This window comes from Micromys minutus (genome assembly GCF_963924665.1).
Source record: "Micromys minutus genome assembly, chromosome: 3".
Classification (NCBI taxonomy): Eukaryota; Metazoa; Chordata; class Mammalia; order Rodentia; family Muridae; genus Micromys; species Micromys minutus.
The window spans coordinates 23,378,777-23,391,616 of record NC_137972.1 but is presented as its reverse complement, the minus strand read 5'-3'; the positions used below and the strand labels follow the sequence as shown (position 1 = coordinate 23,391,616).

Genomic DNA, 12,840 nt, shown 5'->3' with positions numbered 1-12,840 from the left:
GAACAGACAACAGGGATGAAGTTTTCAGCTTATTTCCAGCCTCACTACTGTGTCCTGAAGCCAGGGTATGTGGTACCTTCAACAATACAGACTTACCCTACAGTACTTATTGTAGTTTTGCAAGTGAAGTCACATATCTTAAGTTGGTAACTTACCTGGCTCTATTTTCTCTGTTCACTTCCATCTTTCTATCTCTCTACCACATAATTCTCTACATTTCTATAAAACATGTGCTCTGTTATTCACTCCCTCCTTATTTATAACACTTATTTTTTATTTAAATTTTTTTTACTAGAAATTTCTTTAGTAATTAACATTGTTGTAAAAATTATTGTATTTTTTAAAAAGCTATTATGCAAAAAGTTTAAAATGACTCATTCAAAATGTTTTATTTTTCATAAAAATTAGAACCTGGTAACCAAAGGCCTCCTTTCAATTTTCAAACTTGAACAATGGAGATACTGTGGGTAATTCGTATGTGACTGTGATGATGTCTACATAAAGGCCAACTGCTGTCAGGTATTAGCCCTATGACACTGTTTGATCAACAGAACATAATCAAAGTCCCAGGAATATGCAGTTAGCGAGACAGAGGGTAGTTAAAGTATCCACGGTTACTTGCATCTCAGTGACTTATTCAGCAAATTCTAACAGTTATTTTCTCCTTTAGCTCCATCCATTCTTACAAAATTGCCATCTTGGAAGAAGTGCCAAGGAGGAGGAAGCTGAGAACAAAGAAGGTTTAGCAACCACACTTGACCTCCTTAACTGCCATGCTTTGCAAAGTGGTACCAAAGCTCAAGCGAAAGTTGGCAAGTTTGTCTTTGAATCTCATGGTGTTCAGCATTTTTCATAAATGATGAACTTATAACTTCGGGTGAACAATGCAGGTGAGTATCTTTGAAGTCAGCACTGTTGTTCTCAGAGGATAATTCCTCAGAGAACAGTGGTAAGGGGACAGCTCAATGCCATCAGGCTGAGAATTTCCTTATTTTGGTGGCAAAAACCCCAGAGACATTGGCGTAGGCTTTCCTCTCTTTCCTGACACTAGTACCTACCTTAATGATTTCCTGGGCATTTATCTACTCTACTGGGCAGATTTACTGCAGAAACAATGTGATGAAGTAAGTCCATATAGTAATAGTGTTTAGATGATTTGTTGATTTTCTAATTGTTAATCATTATTTTGTTCAGCTCCTAAACTGATACAAGTATTTTCAAGCACCATATACATAATATATAATATTATCATTATATATATTCATGTGTCACAGATTTATATATATTCATGTGTTACAGAATGATTGTGCTATGGAATAAAAACAGGATTGGAACAAATTAATAATGAAGAAAAATTATTATTCAATTACAGAATCGAGAAATGTTCACTGTGAAAAAGCAAGGTCATATGAAACTGTAGCTCTGGACCTATAATGAGCTTATATTAAAAGGGGAGGTAGAAACAAAACAAACAAACAAACAAAACCATCGGCATTAAACTTACAATCATCATTCTATGTAATTCTTTTAGTTATTACTTTAAGTATGAGGTATTTTTTTAATTACATAGGTTTTTTTTTTAACTAAAACGTTATAAAAAACTGAAAGCAAAAAAAAAAAAAAAAAAAAAAAAAAAAAAAAAAAAAAAAACTTGGAATACACTCTTTATGCTACTCTCAGAATATGTCTGTGTTTGTTCCTAACTAACTTAGTTTTTCTTTTTCTGCTTTCATTCTTCAGTCCTTTCCTTCATTCTTTTCTTTTATTTTTCTCTTTTTTCTTTCTTATTCCCTTCCTTCCTTCCTATCTTTCTTTCTTTTGATATTTCTTTCTTTGTTTTTTTTTTCTTTCTTTCTTTCTTTCTGATTTTTTACTTCTCTCTCAATAAGAGTTCAACAAGTTAGATTCACTTGCCTGGCCAGCAAGAAGACCCCAAGTCAGTAACTAAAGTGAACAATTAACTAAGATACTTTGCTTACTTTCCTCCTGCTCTCAGCAAGAGTCAATGTCAATAAGCCATCAGCCTTTGGTCTAGGAGGAGATAAAAGTCATTATCTTATACACTCAGAGTAGCAAGAGAAAGTTAAACAGCCAGAAACCATCACTTTCTGGGCCCCAGAACAGTAAGAGAGTGTTACTGGGCAGAGGTCTTCAACCTTTGTCCTTAATCTGTTATTATATCACTCCCCAGTACTTGATCTTAGGAGCTAGGACCCCAGCAAATTACCTCTTCTCTGTCTGTTCTTATGAGAGTTCAGTATAATTTATCTCTGACTCATTCTTTCAAATCTTTTTCTGATTTGTTAATTTGCCTGCCCACTAATTAGAATTTACTTTCAAACATGGGTGCTTCATTCTACAAACTAAATTTACTTTCTTTATTTTGGATTAAGAATGTATTCTAGTACTGAGCCATGCCACAACTAGAAACAGGTATGGGAGAAGAGGGAGGAGATGTATAGAGGGTCAGGACAATGAACAGAGTTGTGTAGGGGGGTGATGGGGAACTGCAGGTAGCAACTAGAAAGTGTCAGATACCAGGAAATAAAGAGCCTCCAAGGAACCCACAGGAATGACATTAGCTGAAACACTGAACAAAAAAAAGGAGAATCTGTCAAGACCATATCCAGACTTAAGGCATGGCTCCCTGGTTGAGGGATGGGACCACCCACCCATCTCCAAACTTTTAATCTAGAATTGTTTCTGTCAAAGGAAATACAGAGAAAAGAATGGAGCAGAAACTGAAGATAGGCCATCCAGAAACTGCCCCACCAGGGGATCCATTCCACATGGAAACACCAAGTCCAGACACAGTTGCTGATGCCAAGAAAAGTTTGCTGACAAGATCCTGATACAGCAATCTCCTGAGAGCCTCTACCATATTCTGACAAATACAGATTTGAATGCTGGGTGCCAGACATAGACTGATCACGGGACTCCAATGGATGATTTAGGAGAGGACTGAAGGAGTTAAAGTGGCCTGATCTGTGGGAGAGGAGGCCATTGGTCCTGTGAAGGCTTGATGCCCTAGTGTAGGGGAGTGCTAGGGCAGTGAGGCCGGAATTAGGGTGGGCTACCTTATAGAAGTAAGATGAGTGGTGAGAAGATAGGGGATTTGCAGTGGGGAAACCTGGAAAGGGGATAAGCTTTGGAATGTAAATAAAGAAAATATCCTATTTAAAAGAGAAATGTCAAACTCATTAAGCCTCATGCAAAAATAGACATTTTTAAAAGCTAATAATACCCCATGAATCACTTTCTATGAAGTAAAGAAATAAGAAATCATGCCATTGTTAAAAAAATCTGTGAATTAAATATTTATATTTAATCTTCACATTGTATATGTATTTCAAAACACTGTACCTATAAGCATACACAGTGTAAGATGTTAAATATACACAAGTGGACAATTGAGCCCTAAAGCAATCAGAAATAATATTTTTTAATTTAAGCCTTTGGCTTTGCCTTACAAAAACACTCTAAAATGACACTGTTGTTAAAGGATTAAGCATTCACCCTTTCAGCTCCTATCCCCTGCTTCCAAAACACTGAGCCCTTGGATGCCTCTTTCAGATGACCCTTCATGACATAATTTTGTCACCACTGGTTTGTCTCTTTTTACCTTGGAGCCTTGAGGAGTCTCAGCTCACTGAGTGGACACACCCCACGGGTGTTTTATAGGACTTCACACATCTTAATTGTGTGTTTTTCTGCTGGGGTTCAGGATTCCCAAGTGCCAAGTCAGGGATTCCTGAGCCCTTCGAGACTCACAGTGACTCTGTGAAGGGGACATTATCTAAGGCTAAGTAGGTGCAAAGCAGAGTTTACTCCTAGGAAACAGAAGTGTTTGGATCCTGGTGAGCCTATATCAGGACAAAACAATGCTTTATAATCTTGATCCACACAGACCAGACAGACTCATGTTTTATCTGTTTGTTGATGTGTTATCAGGGTTAATTAGTCACAAACTCTCAACTGAACAGATTTCTGGGTTTTATCAATTATATATCAATGTTATTATGAAATTACTTATGGCTTTCCCTCTCCTGATTGTTCTCATTGTATTCCAGGAAAAAGTATTTTGTTTCTCCTTAAGTATACCTGCTTTGCCTAGCTACTATCAAGACAGGGATTTTTTTATTGGAGGACTCTTTTCCCTTAGAGTGATTAGTGGAGAGCTAGAAGTGTATATGACTTTACAGATACAACCTTTAAACTGGAACATGTTCTTGCGTAAGTGTTTGGCTTCTCTCTTTAAAAAAATAGTATTTCAGGATTTAGAATGTATAAAATATTTGTTGATCAAATTCTCTTCAATTACTTCCACTCCAGTGTCCAATGTTTTCTTTCTCTTCATGGTCTGTCTTGCTCTTAGCTCCCTACCCTACCCCAATGTCACAGACTCTAACTTGCTCACAGTTTTAGATATACTGAGTTCATTTAGGCATGCCAGTACTGTAGTAACATAAGAAATAATCTAGAGGGTAAGGAGCGACTTTGGCAAACCTCAATTGAAACTCAGCCTCCCTTCCCTAGTAGTCACCAAATGCCAATAGCTACTCAGCCATGACTATGTCTCTGCGTGTCTATCTACTATTCATGCTGAATTCTCTTAAATATATAAAAAGGCTTTGAAAACACTTTTCATTTGAAGCAATTTTCTTTATTTTGATTAAGTATATTGTACTGACAACATCATGTTTTCTGCTTTAACTGAACTATTTTTAAATTGCCATAGTTGATTAAGTACTGTATTTTCCAAGGTTTATCCTATTTTTAAGACCACATGACATACTGTCTTCATACTTGCTATATTTCCCACAGCCTGTACTCCTCAATTTTAATTTACCAAACACAAATTGCACACTAAATACTAAAATTGTACATTTGATAGTATTTGGTGGTACAAACCGTTCATCTCAGAACTTTAAAAACAGAGGCAGGGAGATATCTGTAAGACTGAGGCTTACATAATTTATTTAGTGAGTTTCAATCCATCTAGAGCTAAATAAGCAAGGCACAGTCTCAAAATATTTTTTAAAGAAAATTGTGAGTTTTATAATAATTTGCACTACAAAACTTTTTAACACTAATTCTTTGACATATTTAATATAGAATATCCTGCTTGTTTTTTGGATTATTCTGTATATTTTTCACATGACTTAAATTATTAGGAAAAAATTTAGAATTTTAGGCAGCTTGGGTGAAGCTACAGGAATAAAAGAGAGGGAAGTAAATGATGTAATTATATTTTTATTAAAAATTAATTTGGAAAAAGAAGGCAGATGATGATCTTTCTAAATTTTCTCCTAGATATCTCACTACACATTATCAGCACATACTGGCATTGGTTTTTGCTACAGAAAAAATCAACAAGGACCCAAATATTTTATTCAATATGTCTCTGGGATACTATCTCTTCAATGTTGACTTTACTGAGATGAGGGCCACAGAGAGTTCTATGACTTTTCTCTCAGGAGAGAGCCCCCCAGTTCCTAACTACAGCTGCAGGCCAGAGAAGACTGATAAACTGTTGCAGTGATAGGAGGTGTTTCAACAGGAATTTCAACTCAGATCTCCCGAGTTCTAAGTCTCTACAATGTCCCACAGGTATGCAAGGAATCCTCGATCCTTAGGTCAAACATACTAACATAGTAATAAATGCAATTAATCCAGTTATTGTTTATTAATGAGGTATAAAACTACTTAAAAAGGTTGAGGTATAGTTATCATTTTAAATCTAAAATATAATTTATTCATAAGTTGAAATCATGCTTATATAAGAAATTTAATTTAAAAACCTTTACATTTTAAAAAATAGATACTGTAATGAAAACCTGTATTTCTATCACTCCAAGAAAGTTTACTTTGCCTTGCACTTTTATTGATACTGTCTTTCTTTCCTATGCAATTTTAAAACATTACAGAACATGTGGACTATAATAATTCTATTCATGTATCTTCATTGTAACTACTACAGACATATTTCTGTTTATTTCTACTGTGTTATCTGGTCATATACCATTTATTTTTACAAAGAACAAGGAGTTCAGACTAGTCTGATTGGACGATTGGGCTGTTTGTAATTTTCCTGAGTTGGTAGGAAAGTTTTGATTTTTTTTTTTTGTTATACAAGTCTATTTGTTGATCAGTAATGATGTCTTAGAAACAATGATAGAGAGGTAGTCTTTATAAGTATACTAATTGCATCCAAATTAGTAATAAAATTGGAAAGGATTAATTAAGAATAGATAAAGTTGCAAATAACATTGATCCAGAGCTTAATGTTTCCCTGTATTTTCAGTGATCTTAAGTCTTAGAAAAATGTATTCAGCTACCATGTTGATTTCTTTTAAATTTAATCTTTACTTATTTGTTTGTTCTTAAGACTGGTTCTCACCATGCAAAATTACCAGGTCTTCCTATGTAGCCCAGGATAACCTCACATAGATCCTCCTTCCTTTACTTCTCTAAGGCTAGGATTAAAGGTATGCACTATTATGCCTGACCATTATTTTTCATTTTATAAGCTTTTATGAGTGAATTGTATTTTTTTCTTTTAAGTATTTGACTTTAGACAAATGTAAATTATGACATTTATAACTAATACAATTTTTCTTAAGAAATGTATGCATAATTGTACTTGTCTCATTTTGACATTGGTTCTTCTACCAGCTTCTCACTTGCCCCTGGACTCACACCTAACAGCTCCTCATTCCGTTTTCCTGACATAGGATCCTTCCCTTTTCTCTGCAGACTTTTCAATCCATGTAGGCCCCTGATCAGACATACAATGATCTGCTGAGCTTCCATAGTCCTTACAGAAGATCCTTCCCCCCAGTCTTTCTGTTTCCTTAAACAAAAAAAAAAAATTACCCTCAAATATTAACAGTAATTATTCCCACTTGAACCTATTCTAAATGACTATGTTTTCTCAAAGTTAATTAGCTTGGATAGGTTATAAAACTAAATTAGTCTTCAACTCCCTCAAAAATCTAAAAGTGGCAAAATATCTAAAAACATGGGAAGTCTAACTTAGCCTTCAGACCTGAAACAGGTAGTAGAGACACATCTCCACTAGCAGTCCCCTGTTAGCAACATGTGAGAGTAATTATGATTGTGTAGAGGTTGTAAGCTTTTTGTGTAGAGGGATTGTGGATTGAGAATTTTACATACAAACCAGTTTGATAAGTTAATGAATGTGGAGTCATGATTTTAACAACTGTGGAGAATGTGAGCTAAGTTTTCCTCTAGTAGAGGAGCAGCTGGGGTGAGTGGTTTCAGCATGGTAGCCTGCAGCTCCATGCAGGAACCAGTAGCCAAAGTTACAGACTAAAAGAGAGACAGCTGAAAGAGGATGCATTGGGAACCAATTGGTAGAGAAAAAGACCAGAATCCTGTACTAGGGCAGTATAAAAGGTTTCCACTTTTTAATATTTACTGCAACACCATGATTTCTTTCTTATTATTGATATACAGAAATCAATTAGTTTGGATGTTTATTTTGTGTTGTTAATTGATGAAAGTGTATATCAGGGCTGAGAGTTTTCATGCTTAGTGTTCCAGTAAGAGCCCTTAAGAAAACCTTCAGTCATAAACATATCATATGTGAATGGGGATAATTTTCTAAGTTATCGTATTTGTATGATTGTGCTAAGATTACAAGCTAAAAATGAATTGCAAAATGGAATACTCTCTAGCCCTTTGCTGGTAGTTTTATTAAGAAACTTTTTATATTTTTATCTGGCATTTTATCCAAGTCACTATCCCCATTTTCAGAAATTAAGGAGTTAAGATCTTTGAGGTGTCCCATTGCATTGGGAGGTTCATGTTTCTTTTGTCTCTATGATTGTGTTGGATTTCTCCTGGCCTGAATACTTCATTTGGTTTTACTTGTATATCATCTTAATGAGCCACTCAATATATTTTGATCAAATTTATTTAAAAAAACATAGATAAACAAATTTTAAGCAGTTTTGCATTAAAGTATATGAATACATTTTTGTCAGTGTTGGCTTTTTTTTTCAAAGGTTTGATAGTGTGCATTAAGGTCTTACTAGTTACACTGAGCTAAAGTACATGTAAAATAAGGATGTAACTCGGAATTAGTCAAAATTTTCTTGGTGTGTAAGGATTGGGCATGATGATTTTCTCTTTTCTTTCTTTTTTTTTTTTTTCATGAACTTCACACATTCTGTGACTTGTTTCTAGGGTGTTCAGAGCTTTCTGGGTTTAGTATTCCATAATCAGTGACTGCATATTATGTCTGTTCTTTTGTGACTGGGTTATCTCACTCAGGATGTTATTCTCTAGATGCCACCATTTTCTTAAGAATTACATTACGTCATTGTTTCTGATAGCTGAGTAGTAATCCATTGTATAAATGTACCACAATTTTTGTATCCATTCATCTACTGAAGGACATCTGGGTTGTTTCCAGTTTCTGGCTATTATAAATAGAGCTGCTATGAACAATGCGGTGCATGCATCTTTGTTGTTTATTGGAGTGTCTCTGGGGTATATCCCCAGAAGTGGAATACCTGGATCTTCAGGTAGTACTATGTCCAATTTTCTGATGAATCGCCAGACTGATTTCCAGAGTGGTTGTATTAGTTTACACCCCACCAACAGTGGAAAAGTTTTCCTCTTTCTCCATATTCTAGCCAGCCTCTGTTATTATCTGAGTTTTGGATCTTGGCCAAGCTAACTGATGTGAGCTGGAATCTTACAGTTGTTTTGATATGCATTTCCCTGATTGCTAAGGATGTCAAGCACTTCCTTAGATGTTTGTCAGCCATTTGATATTCCTAGATTGACAACTTTTTCTTTAACTCTGTACCCCATTTTTAATAGGGTTGTTTGATTCTCTGGTGTCTAGCTATTTGAGTTCTTTCTATACCTTGGATATTAGGCCTCTAACTGATGTGGGTTTGGTAATGATCTTATTCCACTCTGATGGCTGCCATTTTGATTTTTGACATTGTCCTTAGCCTTACAGAAACTTTGAAATATCATTAATTCCCATTTGTCAATCTTTGACCTTAGAGCAGGAGCAACTGGTGTATTGTTCAGAAATTTTCTTCTGTGCCTATGTGTTCTAAGGTTTTTCCCTACATTATCATCTAATAGTTTCAATGTACCTGGTATAATGTGGAGATCTTTGAGCCACTTACACTTGAGCTTTGTACAAGGAGATAAGAAAGGGACTACTTTCATTCTTGTGCATGCAGAGTAAGTCAATCTTTTTATTTAAATGTATGTTAATATTTGGAGAGAGATAGAGAGAGAGAGAGAGAGAGAGAGAGAGAGAGAGAGAGAGAGAGAGAGAGAAAGAGAGACAAAAAGAGAGAGACTAAGAGAGACAGAGGCAGACAGAGGAAGAGAGACAGAGAGACAAAGAGAGAGTAATTGGTTTATTAATTAAGATTTACTCATTTATTTTTATTTATTTCCGGATACATTTTTAAGGTTTTAATTAAGTTTTTGTGGGAACATATACATACACATATGTATCTATATAACAATAATATAGGAAAAAGGGCTATTAATTTGAGGGGATATGAGAGAGACTAGGAAGGGCTGTAGGGAGGAAAGGGGGATGTGACACCGTTCTATTTTAAATAAAATATATTCTTTTTTCTTGTTGTTGAGCTTCACACAGTCTGTGAGTTGTTTCTGGGATGTTCAGAGCTTTCTGGGGTTAGTATCCCATTATCAGTGACTGCATATTATGTCTGTTTTTTTGTGACTCGGTTATCTTACTCAGGATAATATTCTCTAGATGCAAACATTTTTCTTAAGAATTTCGTTAAGTCATTGTTTCTGATAGCTGAGTAGTACTCCTTTGTATAAATGTACCAAAATTTTTGTATCCATTCATCTACTGAAGGACATATGGGTTCTTTCCAGCTTCTGGCTATTATAAATAGAGCTTCTATTAACATTGTGGTGCATGTGTCTATGTTGTATATTGGTGCATCTGTGAGGTAAATGCCCAGAAGTGGAATAACTGGGTCTTCAGGTAGTACTATTTCCAATTTTCTGAAGAATCACTAAACTTATTTCAAGAGTGGTTCTACCAGTTTAAAACCCCACCAACAGTGGAGAAGTGTTCCTCTTTCTCCACATTCTTGCCAGCATCTGCTGTCATCAGAAATTTTGATCTTGCCCAATCTGACTGGTGTAAGGTAGAATTTCAGGTTTGATTTGATTTGCATTTCACTGATGGCTAATGATGTCAAGCACTTCCTTAGATGCTTCTCAGCCATTCAATATTCCTCAATTGGGAACTTTTTGTTTAGCTCTGTACCCCATTTTGAGTTCTTTGTACATTTTGGATATTAGGCTTCTATCTGAAGTGGGCTTAGTAAAGATCTTCTTCCACTCTGTTGGCTGCCGTTTTGTTTTCTTGACAGTGTCTTTAACCTTACAGAAACCTTGCAATCTCATTTAGTCCCATTTGTCAACCGTTGACCTTAGAGCATAAGCTATTGGTGTTCTGTTCAGGAAATTTTCTCCTGTGCCTATGTGTTCTAAAATTTTCCCTACTTTCTATTCTAATAGTTTCAGTGTACCTAGGTTAATGTGGAGATCTTTGATCAACTTGCACTTGAGCTTTGTACAAGGAGATCAACCTGGGTCTATTTTCATTCTTCTGCATGTTGTGTGCCAGTTAGACCAACAACATTTGTTGAATAGGCTATCCTTTTGCCATTTAAAGTTTATGACTCCTTTGTCAAAAATCAGGTGACCATATAATAGAAGGCTCATTTGTGGATCTTCTATTCTATTCCATTGATCCACGTGCCTATTTCTCTACCAGTACCATGCAGTTTTCAGCAAATTGCCTTATAATAGAACTTGAGGTAAGGGATAGTGATTCCCGCAGATGTTTTCTTGTTGTTGAGGATGGATATAGCTATTCTAGGTCTTTAGTTATTCCAAATGAAATTGCACATTGCTCTTTCCAACTCAGTGAAGAACTGGGTTAAAATTCTGATGGAAATTGCATTGAATTTGTAGATTGCTTTTGGTAAAATGGCCATTTTTAAAATGATCCTTCCAACCCATGAGCATGGGAGATCTTTCCATTTTCTGATATCTTCCACAATTTCCTTCTATAGAGGTTTGAAGTTCTTCTCATACAGGTCCTTAACTTGCTTAGTTAGAGTCACACCAAGGTATTTCATAGTTTTTGTGATGATTGTGAAGGGTATCTTTTCCCTAATTTCTTTCTCCACATGATTGTCTTTGAATATAGGAAGGCTAATGAATTTTTGAGTTAATTTTGTATCCATTCACTTAGCTGAACTTGTTGATAAGATGTAGGATTTCTCTGGTGGAATTTGTGGGGTTGCTTAAGTACACTATCATGTCATATGCAAATAGTAATGTTTTATATCATCCTTTCCTATTTTATCCCTTGATTTCCTTTTGCTGTCTAATTGCTCCAGCCAGGACTTCCAGTACTATGTTGAATAGATAGGGGAGAGTGGGCAACTTTGTTGAGTCCCTGATTTTACTGGGATTGCTTCAAGTTTCCCACCCTTAACTTTGATGTTGACTTTGATATTTAACAATGATATTGGTTTGCTGTATATTGCTTTTATCACGTTTTGGTATAGGCCTTGGATTCCTGTTCTTTCCAAGACTTTTAACATGCAGTTCTGTTGAATTTTGTCAAATGCTTTTTCAGCATCTAGTGAGATAACCATGTGGTTTTTTTCTTTGAGATTGTTTATATGGTGGAATACATTGATGGATATCCTTATATTAAACCATCCCTGCATCCCAGGGATGAAGCCTACTTGATCATGATGAATGATCCTTTTGATGTGTTCTTGGATTCGGTTTGCAAGGATTTTGTTGAGTATTTTTGCATCAATGTTCATAAGTGAGATTGGTTTGAAGTACTCTATCCTTGTAGGGATCTTTGTGTGGTTTAGAAATGAGGTGTACTGTATTCTCAATAAATGAGTTAGGTAGAGTTCCCTCAGATTCTATTTTGTTGAATAGTTTGCAGAGTATTGGTATTATGTCCCCAATAAATGTCTGATAAAAATCTGCCCTGAACCCATCTGGACATGGGCTTATTTTGGTTGGGAGGCACTTGATGACTTCTTCTATTTCTTGAGGTGTTGTGGGATTATTTAACTGGTTTACCTGGTCCTTAGTTAACTTTAATATCTTGTATTTGTCTAGGAATTCATCCATTTCCTCCACACTTTCCAGATTTCTTAAGTATAGGCTTTTGTAGTAGGATCTGATGATTTCTTGAATTTCCTCATTTTCAGTCATTATTTCTCCACTTTCCTTTCTGATTTTGTTAATTTGGATACTCTCCATTGCCCTCTACTTAGTTTGGCTAAGGGTTTATCAATCTTGATAATTTTCTCAAAGAACCAGCTCTTGGTTTTGTTGATTCTTTCAATGGTTCTTTTTGTTTCTATTTGGTCTATGTCTGCCCTAAGTTTGATTATTTCTTGCTGTCTACTCCTCTTGGGTGTATGTGCTTCCTTTTGTTCTAGAGCTTTCAACTGTGCTCTCAGGATGCTAGTGTATGCTCTCTCTAGTTTCTTTTTGGAAGCACTCAGACCTATGAGATTTCCTCTCAGTACTGCTTTCATTGCATCCCATAGGTCATGTATTCATATTAATTAAATTCTAGAAAATCCGTAATTTCTTTCTTTATTTCTTCTTTGACCTTGCTATCATTTAATAGAGCATTGTTTAGTTTCCATGCGTATATGGGCTTTTTGTTGTTTTTGTTGTTATTAAAGTCCACCCTTAGACCATGATGATCTGAAAGGATGAATGGGGCATATTTCAATCTTCTTGTAT

At 35.5% G+C, this 12,840-nt stretch overlaps 1 pseudogene across 1 annotated transcript in view; it reads left to right on the top strand.

The window, feature by feature from the left end:
• The first annotated feature begins 4,019 nt into the window (after nt 1–4,019).
• LOC308418445 (vomeronasal type-2 receptor 26-like) overlaps nt 4,020–12,840 on the top strand; it is a 50,411-nt pseudogene continuing 41,590 nt past the window's right edge. The window contains exons 1-2 of the transcript in view: nt 4,020–4,233; nt 5,314–5,610. The product of the transcript in view is annotated as a vomeronasal type-2 receptor 26-like (transcript). The remainder of the gene's footprint in view (nt 4,234–5,313; nt 5,611–12,840) is intronic.